Below are 14,135 nucleotides of genomic sequence, written 5' to 3' on the forward strand. Positions count from 1 at the left end.
AGACCCCCAGGGACGGTGCCTCCACCACCTCCCTGGGCAGCCCATTCCAATGGGAAATATCTAGTCATCAAGAAAAGTTTTATGGAAACATAATGCAGTAGGATTAATCTGTCCTGCAAAACAGTGTCTGCCATCTCAGGTTTTTTAGAGAGTCACTTATACCATTAAAGCATATGGCAGGTCAGTACATAATTGGGCAACTCTTTTGAAGAGTGTGTGATCTACCCAGTAGACTGAAGAAGCTTAGTAGCTAAAAATCTTTCTGAACCTTTTGGTGGGGTTTAGTTGTGTTTGTGTTGTTGTGGTTGGTGTGTTTTCTTTCCTTTTGCCTCCTCCTTACACTTTAGATGATCTTTCAGGTCTGAATTAAATCACAAAATAAAATTTACGAGAACTGTTTTGTTTCTGGGGAGAATGTGATTACAGGTAACCAGTTTCAGATTTTGGGCATATGCTAGTCTGATGGGTCAGAATCTGGCCGGTAATATCAAATATGAATTCATTATCTCTTGGCTGATTAAAAAGTCTAGGTACATAAAAAAACAAAAAAACAGTGCAGGACCTGCATATCACTTGCAATTTTCTTTAGAAAAGGAGTTAAGAATCTGTGTTTTGCTTCCATTTTGCTTTGTGTTTTTGGCATCCTTGTCTGAATTCGAAGACGAGGAACAGAATGTGTATGTGTACTCAAAAAATTTCAAGTCCTTTGAAGGAGGGAGAAGAAATATCTTTAAATGGTCATGCGAGTGTACAAGTAGCTCTGCACGGTTTTACATTACTTTTTTTTCTGCATATATAGATCTTAGGCTGAACTTTGTTTGTAACTGAACTGCATGCTGGCATAGTCCCAACACTGCAGTCAGATGTATATGAAGTAGCTGAATAATACTTCTTTCCAACTTACAGTACTGCTAGACCTCAGCATGACAAGTTTATGGTAGTAATAATGCTCTGTAGTTCCAGAAGAGAATATGAAAACTCTCTTGAAAAAGGACTAGATTGTGTTTCCTGTTTTGCTAGGGTGCAAGAAAGTGCTGCTAATCTGAATGAAGAAAAAGATTGAGGGGCTAGAAGAAACACAACTGTAGCTGGATCCCCTTGGTGGTGTGCATTTTGTGGAATATTTAGCAACTGATCTGTCTGACTTTTACAATGTCGATGCTGAAGGAAAAGCAGCCCCTTGAACTCTAACCTTGACCACAAGCAGTGTTAGCAGGAGAACCATGTTGTGTTTCTCAGTGCTATTCTTGAGCTTCACTGTATCTTAACTCCTGTTTCTCTAAATGATATTTTCTAGTCTGGCACAGTTACTATCTACGAAATTCAATCTCCTTCCCTTCTAAAACAGGCTGTGCTGTAGAATGTCAGAGCCTTGCCAGCAGCAGTCCTTCTTCCTTCCTAAACAAAGTTGCCGTTGACACAGACTGATAGAGGAATTGTAATTGGAGCCTATCACTGTGTGTGACTTTGAACTTTTTACTTCTATCAGATGATGCCAACTTAAACAAAGCCACCTAAATAAACCAAAAGACCAATGCCGATTCTTTGCTGAAAAGAATATGCTGATTCCTGCCATGGCTGGCAATATTTGAACTTGATGTGTGAGTGCTGGTCTTGCTGCATGATCCATGTTGTGCATCCTTTACATCTGCATGAAATCCTGTGGAAGTCCCAAGATTGTCATGGATAATGTAGCTAGCATCTTTGATGGCTACAGATTGTTGCCTGGCTTATGCTACTGTATCAAGAGAAGAATTAAAAAAAATCATTAGTTTTGCTGTTTCACATCTGCCAGCAAAGCATTACTGGTGATGACACAGGCTCATTAAATCAATTCTTGAACTGACAGGGCTGCTTCTAACTAGAATATACAACTCCCCCTCCCCCTGTCTCAGTTTTTAATGAATGCTCAAAGTTAATGACAGTGGAGGGCCTGTATGTTAAGAATGAAGTAAAATAAAATGTGGTAAACCCAATCTATTTTTGAGCAGTGGAGGAGAGATGGTGTTAAAGTAGTTTGCATTTGGGAAACCCTTTCTAACTTGATTTTATTGGTGAACTGCCTTACACTAAAAGTTAAAAAGCTACTGTGTTGTTTAACTCTGCATGGAATGTGCAGTAGGGCTGGCTGGGAGCAAACAATCCAGCATTGTCTTTATGGCAGCGTGCCATTGTCAACCTGACATAACCAGTGTTGTGGTTGGCTTGTTTCGCAATTCACAAGCTCTCCAGTTTTGGTTCTGAGAGTGACCACACTTTTCATTCTGTCTAAAAGATGTTGCTTTAAGACAAAATGTAGTACTAATGGGGCATTTCAGTTTGGAATAGTTGCATCCAAGTCAAGAAACCTCTCTTGAAGTTACAGGAGCAGAAAGACTTTGTTGGGGTCCGGAGGCTGGCGAGAGGCGGATCGGGGCACTGAGGAGTCGACTCTGTAGATTCTGTGCATCAGTGCGATTTTATTAGGGTAATGCAGTGTCTTATATAGTGCTCAGAGGAGGTGTACCCAGCCAGCCTGGGGCTGGCACAAGTGGACAATACAGATTGGCTCAAAGTTATGTGTAAGGCACAGATAGGTTATTCCTTATCAAAACAGCCTGTGGTTCCACCTCAGGGGGCTGGCAGGGTCAGCCCCCTGGAGCTGTGTACGCCCCAGGGGCTGGCAGATTCCATCCCCTATCAGGTGTGCGTGGGTTGCTCAGCCTCACAGCCTAGCTTCCTTGGGGCCGGCTGGGCTCCAAGGACAGCTCCCATCACAAGGTCTCATGTTTACAGCTCATGCCCTGCTGCGGGAGAAATTCTCCCACAAGACTTGTGTACCTTCCAACCTGTATGAATAAAGAGAGATGAGATGGTGTAGAATGAAGAGGTTTCATATATGTTAAGGGCACATCTTCAGAGACATTGATGCCTCTGGGTTGTGTATTCCAGTTTGAGCTAGCACCTACTTTAGGAAATTCAAGCCTCCCTTAGAATCTCTTGGAAACATATGTAAGTCCACATGCATGGAATCACAGTGGCAGGGATTTGAAGGGACCTCCAGAGATCATCTAATCCAACTCCACTGCTAAAGCAAATCCACCTAGATCAGGCTGCACAGGAACACATCTGAGCGGGTTTTGAAAGTCTCCAAAGGAGACTCTGCCTTTGAATGTCCGTGTGATGACTAGTGACAGCTGAGTCTCTTCCTTGCCAAATTACAAATATTTCTTTTTATTTAACACAGCTAGAAGGAACAACTTGGAAATTTGTTCTCCTTTCTCCTCTGCAGTGAAGCAGGTTGCATTTATTCTTCCAGGTTGGTTTTCAGTGTTCATTGAAGTTTCTGCAGTAGCTATTTAAACATTTGATGCAGCTATCTTTTGGTATACTGGTATATATATTGAAACTAATGATGGGAGTTGTAAAGGAGAGAAAAATGTAGTAAGAGCATTGGAAAGAGTGAGTAGAGCCTGTCCAGGAGGTACCTCTACCTGGCTATGTTTTCCCAGAGTGTCAGTTGTTTGTGTAGTCTGTGCTGATCTGATAGGCTTCTTGTGTTGCATTTGTATAAAGGTTCTGTTCCTCTGCATCTTAAGTTTTTAAGAGTTCCATTTGAGATAGCTAATCTAAGAGCTAATGACTTAGTTGAACATTTAATTAAATCCCTTCTTGTATTAATCCACAAGATTTTGTGGAAGCCTCTAATGTGAGAGATGTTTGTTTATGTAGCTGCAGCACTAAAGCATTGAAAGCAACTGTATGCCAGACTGTAAATGTTTTTAGAGCTGGAAATAGAAGCCAAAATAGATGTGGTTTGTCCCTATGATTTTCCAATTGATTTTCCACTTGTGCTATCAGCTGCTCAGATGTCTTGTTCTTTTTTCCTTTAAGAAAATGCTGAATCCTCCAAGCAATGCAGGATAAAGAATTCTCTTCCCTTGATGTGTTTGTGTTGTGGGATTTTTCTTGTTGTTGTTTGTTTTGTTTTGTTTGTTCCCCCCTCTGTGAAGTTACTCCCCAGCTTAACAGCTCTAGAGACTGGAGCTGCAAGAATAGACATCACAAGTGTACTGATTCAGCTTAGACTTACCAGTTTCAACCCACTCTTGTGTGTCTAGCTGGATCTTGAACCTGCTAGTGCTAGACTATTTGCCTAGGTTTGCCTGTGGTTGAACTTCCATGGATGCCAACTGCAGTGAGATTTTGTGGGTTTCTGACAGATCTGTAATAGTCACTATAACTCTTCTGAGGCAGAAAATGTTGTCCCATGGTGATGGCTGTCTCATATTTCAGACTTGTAATATCAGAGTAGAATATTGTATGTATGGAGTTGTTTTACAGGCAGTTTGTTAGAAGAGTCACAAGTGAACAGCTGAGCTGCAGCACAAGCACATAGTGCTTGGTGCATGTGGTGTTCTTCTGGAGCAGTTCTGCAGGCACTTGAAACCTCAAAGTGCCAAGGTGTGGGGGGGAAATCTACCCCTGCCTGACTCTGGGTGTCTCATAACTTAGTTGGGAATAGGTACTTTGCCTGAGTCTGCATAACTTTTTTGGGTTTCTGATTTCATGCCATTCACCCATGTTGGCCCCAGGGCGTGCCCTAATTTAGATCCATTGTGTTTCACTATGCTGTCATATAATTGAGTATCTGGCGTCTGTTTTCAGTCTGAGTGAGGAAAACAGATGTTTTATTCTCTTGTGAGAGCTCAGAGTGGTGCTTCAGCTGTTGCTTCAGATCTCCATGATGCCAGCCAGAGAGGCAAAAGGACAGAAGCATAGGTCAAAAGGAGTTGAGGAGATGGAAGAAGCAGCTTGTTTTCTGTATTAAGTGCCTTATGGGGTTTAGTTCTGGAGTGTGGGGGAAGTACTGCCCTGAGAATTAACATGGACAGAAACAGAATCTTCTTTTTGTTGATGATTGCTGTTTCCTAGTTTAGATAGGTCAAATTCTTGGAAGATACCTGATTGTCAGAAATTAAAAGATGAAAAATGATGCCTGAATTGAGATCTGTGCTAAGAGCTGCTTGTAAAGAGAGACACAGATGAAGAGTGGCTTGTATGGGTTGCATATGGGTCAGAGCTCTGAGTTGGCTGGAGTTGCTGAGCCAGCTGTATAGAGAGGTCTGCTGGGTGTAATGCCTGGGCCAGTTTTGTAACTTCTTAGTCAAATGTCCCTGGCCTGTTGCAGGATGACACAAAGGTGCACAGTGGCTGCTGAGCAGCTTACACTGGGTCTGTGCAGTTAGAGCCAGATCTCATGCAGCATATCTGCTTTCCTGAATGGTCTGGAGAGGTATTTGAAATGCATTGTCTCTTCTCCAAGACTGACCTGTGAAAGAAGATTTTGAGACTTAACTACTGAAGACTTTCCTTGAAGCTTTTGCTTGCCAGTACTGTATGGGTCATTGCAGCTTCATCAGTCCTAAGAGGATTGAATCAGAAGGTGGAGGTCCAGCAGAGAAGGGCAGTGTGTGCTGACAGATCCTCTATACCTGAAAATGATGCTGCTTAGTCCCAGGGGCTGGTTTCATTGTGTTTCTCAGCACATTCAACTCTTTCCCTTCATATATCAGGATTCCACATGGTTCCGAAGTCCCTTAACCTGAGTTTTAGTTGTCACGCAAGGTTTTGAAATCATCTCCGCTTGTGATACTGAGCACTGGAAGAGCTCTCCTTGAATTATGAAGCACTTGTTGAGCCTGTCATATGTAAAACTTGGCTGAAGATCATCAGCATGTGCTGCAAGAGCATGTTTGTGGTGTTTTGGTTTGTTGTTTGGGTTTGACAATTTTTTTTCTTTAAAAAAAACCTTTGCTTGGATTCTCTTGTTTCTGGGCTGCTATGTTTGCTACTGGGACAGCCAAATTCTGTCATAGCCTCATGCTTTGGACTGCATCTGCACCAAGAGGTGGTTTTTGCTTGCTGCAAATTTATATTGTCTTATCATTGCAGGTAAGAACATAAGAAACCCCCTTCTTTTGCATGCTTTGCTTAAGTATAGTCTGACACTTAGATTTTCTTCTAACTGTACTCTACAACAGAGTACTTAGTGGTGTTCTTTCCATGAAGTCAAAGCTTTCAGGTTCTCTGCAAGCTATAAAATCAGTTGCTTATTTACTCAACTGCTAGAGCACTACAGTGCTGACAGCACTTTCCATCAGCTTTTAGCAATGTTAAACAAAGAAAGGATTCCTCAGGAAGAAACTGAGGGGGGAATTCCAGATAGGGATTTTGTACTTACCAAAGCTAGAATTGAGGCAGGATGTAGAAGCCATTGCCCTTGTGTTGAGAGGTTAGTCTTTCCATGTGACTAGTTGGTCAGAGCTTCAGCTCTTGGTCTCCTCTGGGTAAAAAGGTTTTAGTGGGCTGAAGAAACAGCATTGCAGGAATGAGATTCCTGATGAAAGGATGGCTTGCTCTGTGGAGGAAGTATTCCCTGGAGGAAGCATTCCCTCCTGCTGCCTGTGGCCCTTTCCTCATCATCCATCTCCTCTCTTACTTGATCTATTGCCTGTCTTCCTAAAGCTAACTGAAGCATTCTGAACCTTTAGTCTCCTTTTCTCAGTCGAGTTTCATTATCATGCTATTAGGTTATTGTGGATTATGTTTGTAGATGCTTCTCAAGGGCTTAGAAGCATATGGCAGGTGCTGAACAGGCAATCTGCAAGCCTGGGAGCTGTTTTGAAAGCTTCAGGTCTTAAGAGTGTTCCCAGTGCTTCGCAAGGACCATGGCTACTGAAAATCCTATTGCACTGCTAACTGCATGTGCCCTTCCTAAATGAGACAAGGAAAAAGCATCATTAACTGTCATCTAGCAAGAAATATTAGCATCTGTAACTACTTCCTACTTAATCAAGTCACCTCTCACTCTTCACCACAGTGGCTGCTCAGCCTCCCTGCAAGATCTTCAACTTCTTTTCACATTAGCTGTTGGATCTTGGATGTGTTTGTGCTTGTTTGATGCCCTCCTCGTGAGGCTGTCTATGCAGCCTGTCATCACAGCTTTGTGGGATTGCTGGGATTGCTTGCACTGAAAGGCTTAATCTGGAAGTGCAGAAGCATGGAAATTAGTGATTGAGGAATGTAACTGCGTATTATTTAAGCATCCTCACAATTTATCACTGCTCTTCTTGAGCCCTAGGGGAGCAGGGAGCACTGTTGGTGATTATCCGTTAGGTTGCATTTTTCTTTTCCAGGTGCTGTCTAAATCCTCAGAAACAGTTCTGTTTCAGTTTTAAGATGTGCTGAACACTTTCTATTCCTGTAGGTGCTAGAGATGGAAGAAGGGTCAGTCCTGGTGTTAGGAGCTCTGATGTACTCCAGCTAGTATGCATCTAACTGATTACCAGTGTGTTTTGTTGCTTCGTGGTGTTCTTTCTGTGCTGTGCACAAAGTGTCCGTCCCGAATAGAGGGGAAAACATCTCTATTCAGTAAACCAACCTGGTCTGTTACTGAGACATATTGCTACACTAGCAGTTTAGCAGTTGCCAAATAAAGGCTTCCAGTTTTCTTGTGAAAAAACAAAACAGGGCAATGGTATTTTTTCTTTTCCCTGACACATTCTTGTTACTGTTCAGTAAGAGATATCTTAGCACTCCTTCTATAGTGTTTTATTTTTGCTTTGGTCTCCTGAGATGCAGCTTGTCACTGAAGTTACAAGCTCTTCTAAGGATGTGATGGGCCTGATCATGCAGGCACGATCTCATCCATGTTCACAGAGCTACATGAATTTTTCCTTACTGCATGAGGAGCTAGCTGTAAGTGTAAATTTTTTGCTGAGGGCAGTAGGAATGTACAGAATAGTGGCAGTATTTGTGACTAAGATAGTTGAATGCTTTGTGGTAAGGAACCCAACATTCAGTAGTGCAGGTGTTTTGTTTTGAGGTTGTTTTATGTGAAGACACTAAGCACTGAGCACTGTCAGGCAGATAGCCATCCCTGTAAGGTGCTGCAAACCCAAAACTACCTCTTTTGAAACAATGTTTTCTGCTACTGATGTTGCAGTGTTTGGTGTAATTGAGGCAGGAAAGTTTGATTTAAATTGTGTCTCTGCCTGCAACTGCAAAGTTTTCTGATGTATTACTGTGAGTTTCCCTTCCCTGGAGACTAAACACCAACTGTAGTTTGTGTCAGTAATGATTTACCTGCTGTGCTCTCTGAGGCTTTGACCTTGCGCAGAGTAGGAAAGCCACCTGCTCCACAGCAGTGACTCTGCAACTTGTAATTCCCTCCGTGTCCTTTTGACAGAGCTCAGTGTTATGCTGCTCCTTCTCATCCTGGTTATGTGCAACCATGCAACTTCAGGACCAGTACAGGATCTCTGCAAAAAGCGTGAATTTGTTGTTCTTTGGAAGTCACTCATTCATTTTCACAGGGTAGGAAGCAGTATGGCTGGGGGCTGGCCCATTCCAGCTCTTTCACCTAGGACATGCATGTCAGCTCTCCTGGAAGCAAATGTCCATATTTCAGAAGGATCATCATCTTTTAAACATGCCCCATTTTTCCTTTGTGGAATTTCTGTAGTGATCACTTCTTCCTCTGTGGTGCTTTTCTTTGAAATGTTTTGAAATTCTCATGTAGTTTGCCAGGTCTCTTAAGTCAGCTGTTTGGGTTTGGTTGGTTGTTGATTTGTTCTTGGTTAGGAGTGTGAGTGTGTGTCCCTTGGGTTTTTTTTGGTCCTGTTTTTATCCTTTTGCTTCGCCTACTTCCCTCTCCCCCTGCCTTTATTTTTTTTTCTGGGTCCAGAAAAACAGTTACTGGTTTTGTTTTGTGTTAGCATGAGAAAGGTGGCCTGTTGTTGTGACAGTAGCTGTTAAAATGCATCACTACAGTGATTATTTTTGAGAACTTTCTTGATACATATCAACAATTGAGTGACCTTAGCTCTACTGGGGTTTATTTCGCTCTAAAGGCAGACATTATTTACTGAGTCCTCATCTGTTCCCAAGTCTGTAAATGAAGGAGAACTTTCAATAACCAGATTTTTTTTTCTCATTTTACAAGTGCTGGTGATTTCATTGGGTGTTTTGGTTTGGCTGGGTCTCTGTCAGTCCGTTGGTGAGTGAGTCTTGGCAGGCTGTCACTTGTCACATAGGCCTTACTGTCCTTTACAACTCTCACAGTCCTACACCGTTGTAGGCTGAGCTGACCTTATATAAATTGGTCCACTGAATTGTGGTGTGATCAGTGATCCTTAATTTATAGGTGGTGCTGCTTGGTAATTTTTCACAAGCAGTAATCTGAAAGTGGTGAGATGTGCTCTGAGCTCTATGTTATGCTGGAGCAATGAAGGGATTAAGGAGTGGGTCGAACCCAGTTGTCCCTGCTCTTCAGTCCCAGGAGACCTGTGTGAAATTGTGTTGTTCCTTTTGTTTGCCAGAGGCTCTAATGGTTGGGAGTTTAGTGTGGGAATTCTGTCATAGTACTGGATGATATCTCAGTGAGGAAAGAAGATTCCAATGACCTGCAAGGGCCAGTGCAGTCACAGAAGGAGCCTGGGTGTCAACTGCTTTAGAAGGGGATGTTGTCATAGGCCAATGTACTGCAGAGGAGGGATTCACAGTGGAGAGGGAAGAGCAAAAGCATCTCTGGATGTACTGCCAGGAGAAAAGAAAAGGTCTTCTAAGCATGAGGTAGGAGAGACCAAGAAGTGGGGAATATGTAGGTGGAAGCTGCTATGTGGTTTAAATCCTGTTGGGTCTGTTAAGTTGTGCTGCTAGACTGATTTGCTGAACAGTCACATGTGCTATAAGGAACCCCTCAGTGCTGATGTTCTCCAGTGTACAGGATCTGGCCTCCCTGCTAGGAAAGGACAGAGTGCCAGGGATGATCCTTACCCACTGTGACTGTTCTCAGCCATAGGTGCTGTCTGTGTTTGGTATTGCTTAGTATAATTACCTGTTCTACACAGAATAAATCTGATCAACTGCATATGGGGTCAGAAAAACCTGAAAGACTTCTGTAGCTCTGTTTTCCCATTCTTCTAAACTCAGAACAGATGTCTGTCCTTTTGTCGATATCTGAGAAGTCACTTTAAGACTGCTCTGCATGGAAACTTAAATTCCTATGTTAATTGGTTACATTTTCTAAATCTCATGGATTATAGAATCTACAAGCCTGTAGATGACGAGAAATAAGAGGCATTTTCCTCTAGGAAGCTGCTCCAAGAAATTGTGGTCTGTATTGAACTGGAAAAGCTTATATCCAAACCAAGCAACTGCTCTTTTTAGGTATTGCTATATTGAATGGCAAATCAGTGGCCCAGCATCCAAAATTGTGGGTTTTGAAGGTGGTGTCTGTACCAGAATGGATGGTACCTGATGCATCTAGAGGAAAAAAAAAACCACCAGCCTTCCTCCTATTCAGTTCTGTGACCAGAGCTTACAATCCTGCAAGTAAAACCAGTTGTGCTGTTTTTGCTGCTTTCTTGTTTGCTGCTGTTGTTTTTGCAAACTGTGTTGTACAAAATAGCTCATGTGACTTGTGTCCATACTAGGATTGTAGGACTGGGGTGATGCCCTCACGTTGTCAGTGCAGATCTAATCCTGCCTTGGAACATGAAATGTTTATGGTTGTAACAGGAGGAGATGGACTCCACCAGTGTGGTTGTGCTTATACTAGCATGCAGGTGGAATTCAGCAGTCAACACTTCATAAACTAACCGTGTTTTGCTGTGTGGCAGGAGTTTTAGTTTTACTGTGGTGACCTAAAATAATGTACCTGACTTTGCACATGTCAGCTATCTTGTTAGCTCTTGCTTAACTTGGGTACCTGTTTCAGTTGTGGTGAATATTTCCTGTATTGAGGAATTGGAATTGCTCCCTGGCTAGCACTAGTCATCAGTCAGACAATGATGTGTGACAAGAGTGCTTGTTTCAGGCTTCTCAATATGTTATCTGAAGTCTTCTGTGAATGTAGTAAGTTTACTTTAAAGTTTGCAAGTGCTTCTCCATGCCTTCACGTATGAATAGAAATTATTTTCTAAGCAAGTGTCCAGAACCAAAGCCCCAGTGCCTTGGTTGGATTATCTTTTTTTTTTTTTCACTTTTTTCACATTAAGATTTGGAAGTGTCTCCCACCTTCTTTTCCTCCTCCAACAAGGTTTCATAGACTCCAAAATGAAATAGCCGAGCCATGTCACCACAGGGTTGGAGATGGGGAAACTGAGCCTGAGGCAAGCTGGTGAACCCAGTTGGTGTAGAAACTCTATCTCCAACATTTCCATTTGGGTCTTGGCTGCTAGGTGTGGAAATTCCAGCAGGAAGCCAGTAGACTGAAACCAACCTGTGGGGGTGTGCCACAGCCTATTGCTGATTCCCTGCAGGAGACATGGAATAAAGGTTTGTGCAGCAGCCACCACGATTCTGTTACATGTGGCGTGGTGTGGAGAGTGGGCTAAAGGGTTCATCTCTTCCTCTCTGCAGTCTGGAGCTGCCACATTAGTGCCAGACTGTCAAGGTAGCCTGAGGCTGTGATTCACTGTGGTCACTGTGCTGGATGAGCTGGTGTTGGATCCTGCAGCTTGCTGTCTCTCACTTTTATGGGAGTGCATGTAGGTGTCTTATTTTAAGCTGTGTTGGATGCATTTATGTCTACCCTGCTTGGTGAACATTAACTTCTAGAGCAGGTAATGGTAAGATGTCAGGGCTCTGCTAAATGGAGCTGCCTGTAACCCTTTCAACACTGCTGCAGTGTTAAAGGACAGGTGCATTGGGTTCTCTGAAGTAATTTTTTTATGTCTTCTGGAAGCATTTTCTGTATTGGCAAAGGCTATGTTGGATCCTGGGGACTAACCAGTATCTTATTTACTGGGAGTGATGGCACCTTGAGATGTGACAGTTAGGAGGTAGGAGAGGGCTTGCTGACAGCCCTTACTGCCTGCAGAAAGTACTCCGAGATGTTACAAAGTGGCAGCAGATGTCAGTGGAGCTGAATACAAATTGCTTTATTGACTGTCTTGGGGAACCGTAGGGCTCTGCCACTGTTTTTGCAGTGGGTGTGGGACCAGGGAACACAGAGTTTTGGTCCTGTATAAAGCAGAGAGTTTAAAAGCTGCTGATCTGGTATTTTGTTTGAGGATTGGAGGCTTCTGTACTAATAGAAGTACTGGTGAGTTGAGCCCATTCTTGCTTGGAGCATGAAGCAAGACCTGTGTTGATAGAGAGGCCTGGAACAGCTCTGTAATTATAAGCACTGTGGTGTTATCTGGAATTTTGGATGGAGAGCTGCCCTTTCTGTGCCTTGGTGTGGAGCAGTGCCCACTGTTTGGCTCTGCAAGAAGGGGTGTGCTGCAAGATCACACCAATGAAGCGATAGCTGGCAGGGCCTATTGCTGCTCTGGCCTTGTGTGATACTCTGCTCCTGAGGTTCCTCCTGGTCTTTGGTGTGTATTAATACTCAGGCAGAGCTTGAGTAACAACTTCTGTGGAAAACTGGGATGGGCTCTTCAGTGCAGTCAATCCAGTGCAATAGGGGCTGGAATTGGTTCTTCATTCATTCGGATGTCATGTCCCAAGTTTTGTATTGCCTGTGTCTCTAACGAATCTGTTTGGTCTTGAAAGGCATGCATGATTTTAACATGACCCTTCAGCAGTTTCAGGTGGGTGGCACACTGGAATTGATAAATGAATCCAGTGTGATAGGGAATAACATATGGTCACCCCCAGTGGTTGTTTCCTCAATAGCTGTCCAAGCCACCACTGTAATCATGGAGAGTTAATTAGCTCTCCCTTTCTGTAAGCACGACAGCAACAAGTAGTGGGAGGTTTAGCTCATCCTTTCCATCTTATCCCGGGGGCAAATTGCAGGGTAACTGGCTCTGTTTGCTCTGTGCACATTTCCTTTAATGCTTTACACTTTCCACCTTGCAGGCAGTTTGAAGGAGAGGTGGATCCCTTCTTTTTCTGAGATCAGATTTATCCCTGGGGCATGTCTCTATAATTGCAGACAGAACACTTACTTCTCTGTGCAGGGTGGTGCTGCGATGAGACTCTGATCAGACAGCTGTGAATGATGACCGGCCAGAGTTCAGAGTCCAGGGACTTTTCATTAAAAGCGTTTCTGGGCTAATGGGGACCTGAAGCCTATCGTCTTGCTGGGGCTTTGCTACTGTACCCCAGCCAGGAGGAGCTGAGGGAGCTGGCAGGCAGGTGGGCAGTGGAGCTTAAGGCAGCTGAAGCTGGCTGAGCATTTCTTAATGGTAGATTAAATCCAGTGTGCAAGATCAATGTGAAAATGAAGCACAGCTTCCAAAGGCATAAGAGAAGATCTCATTGGGCATATGAATAGATTCTGAATCTTGTCGGCAAGCTGCAAGAGATGTTTTATTAAATAACACAGTGGACGGGAGAAAACTGCAGGACCTGTTGAGAGGAGGTTCAAGTGGTATGTTAGGAGAAGTTAGGATTCAGGTGCTTGTATTTAAGAGGCTTCCTTTTAGAAGACTTGATGTCAAAGAGGCCGTTTCTCCGGCACACTGTTCATGTATCCCTTGCTGCTGCTATAGAGCTGAATTTGGAGTTGTGGACCGACTGCGGGTGTGCAGAGCAGGTGCAGCATCAGGCGCGGCGCGGAGGCTCTCAGTGCTTTGGACAGCAGCGTGTTCACATGGGCTGCTAGGGCTGGCCTGTGGATAAGCATTGGAGCTGCAAAAGGAAGTGGGGTGCCGCGTAGCCCGAGTGGTAGGAAGCAGCGGCAAGGAGATAGGCAGGGGGTTAAGGGCGGCTACCCGGGAGGACAGCCAGGAGGCCGCTCACACAGCCAGAGGCCGTTGTCAGAGACGCGCCGGGCACACGCCGCGGTGCGCGGTTCCAAAAATTGCGCCGCGCACGGAGCGGGCGCCAAGTGTGTTGTTCAAGGCGTTAGCAGTGCTGCCCTCACCATGCGTTCATTGAGCAGCCACGCAACCCCCAGATAAGGACGGTTAAGTGCAGCTCTTCGCCTGGCGGTGCTAGGGAGCAGCTCACCCCGACCCAGGTCCGGGCGAGGCTTCGGCGCCCCGTCGAGCCTAATTCCCTCGCCAGCCGACTCAGTGACGAGCTGCATGGGGCGCGGCACTGAAAGCGGCGTTAGTTACTCGTCTCCGGCTCCGATTTAAGCCCGTTTTGACGGCGACAGTGGTGCTACCCAGAGTGCTCTACGCCCGACTGGAGCT

General features: G+C 44.2%; 1 protein-coding gene and 1 non-coding gene across 2 annotated transcripts in view; one reads left to right on the top strand and one right to left on the bottom strand.

Moving 5' to 3' along the window:
- CLASP1 (cytoplasmic linker associated protein 1) overlaps positions 1-14,135 on the top strand; it is a 183,629-nt gene that overhangs the window by 35,191 nt on the left and 134,303 nt on the right. The gene's annotated exons all lie outside the window — the stretch shown is intronic.
- LOC135188342 (U4atac minor spliceosomal RNA) lies at positions 13,788-13,905 on the bottom strand. The gene has a single exon (XR_010307664.1). It is a non-coding gene; the product is annotated as a U4atac minor spliceosomal RNA (small nuclear RNA).

Source organism: Pogoniulus pusillus, chromosome 2, assembly GCF_015220805.1.
Source record: "Pogoniulus pusillus isolate bPogPus1 chromosome 2, bPogPus1.pri, whole genome shotgun sequence".
Lineage (NCBI taxonomy): Eukaryota > Metazoa > Chordata > Aves > Piciformes > Lybiidae > Pogoniulus > Pogoniulus pusillus.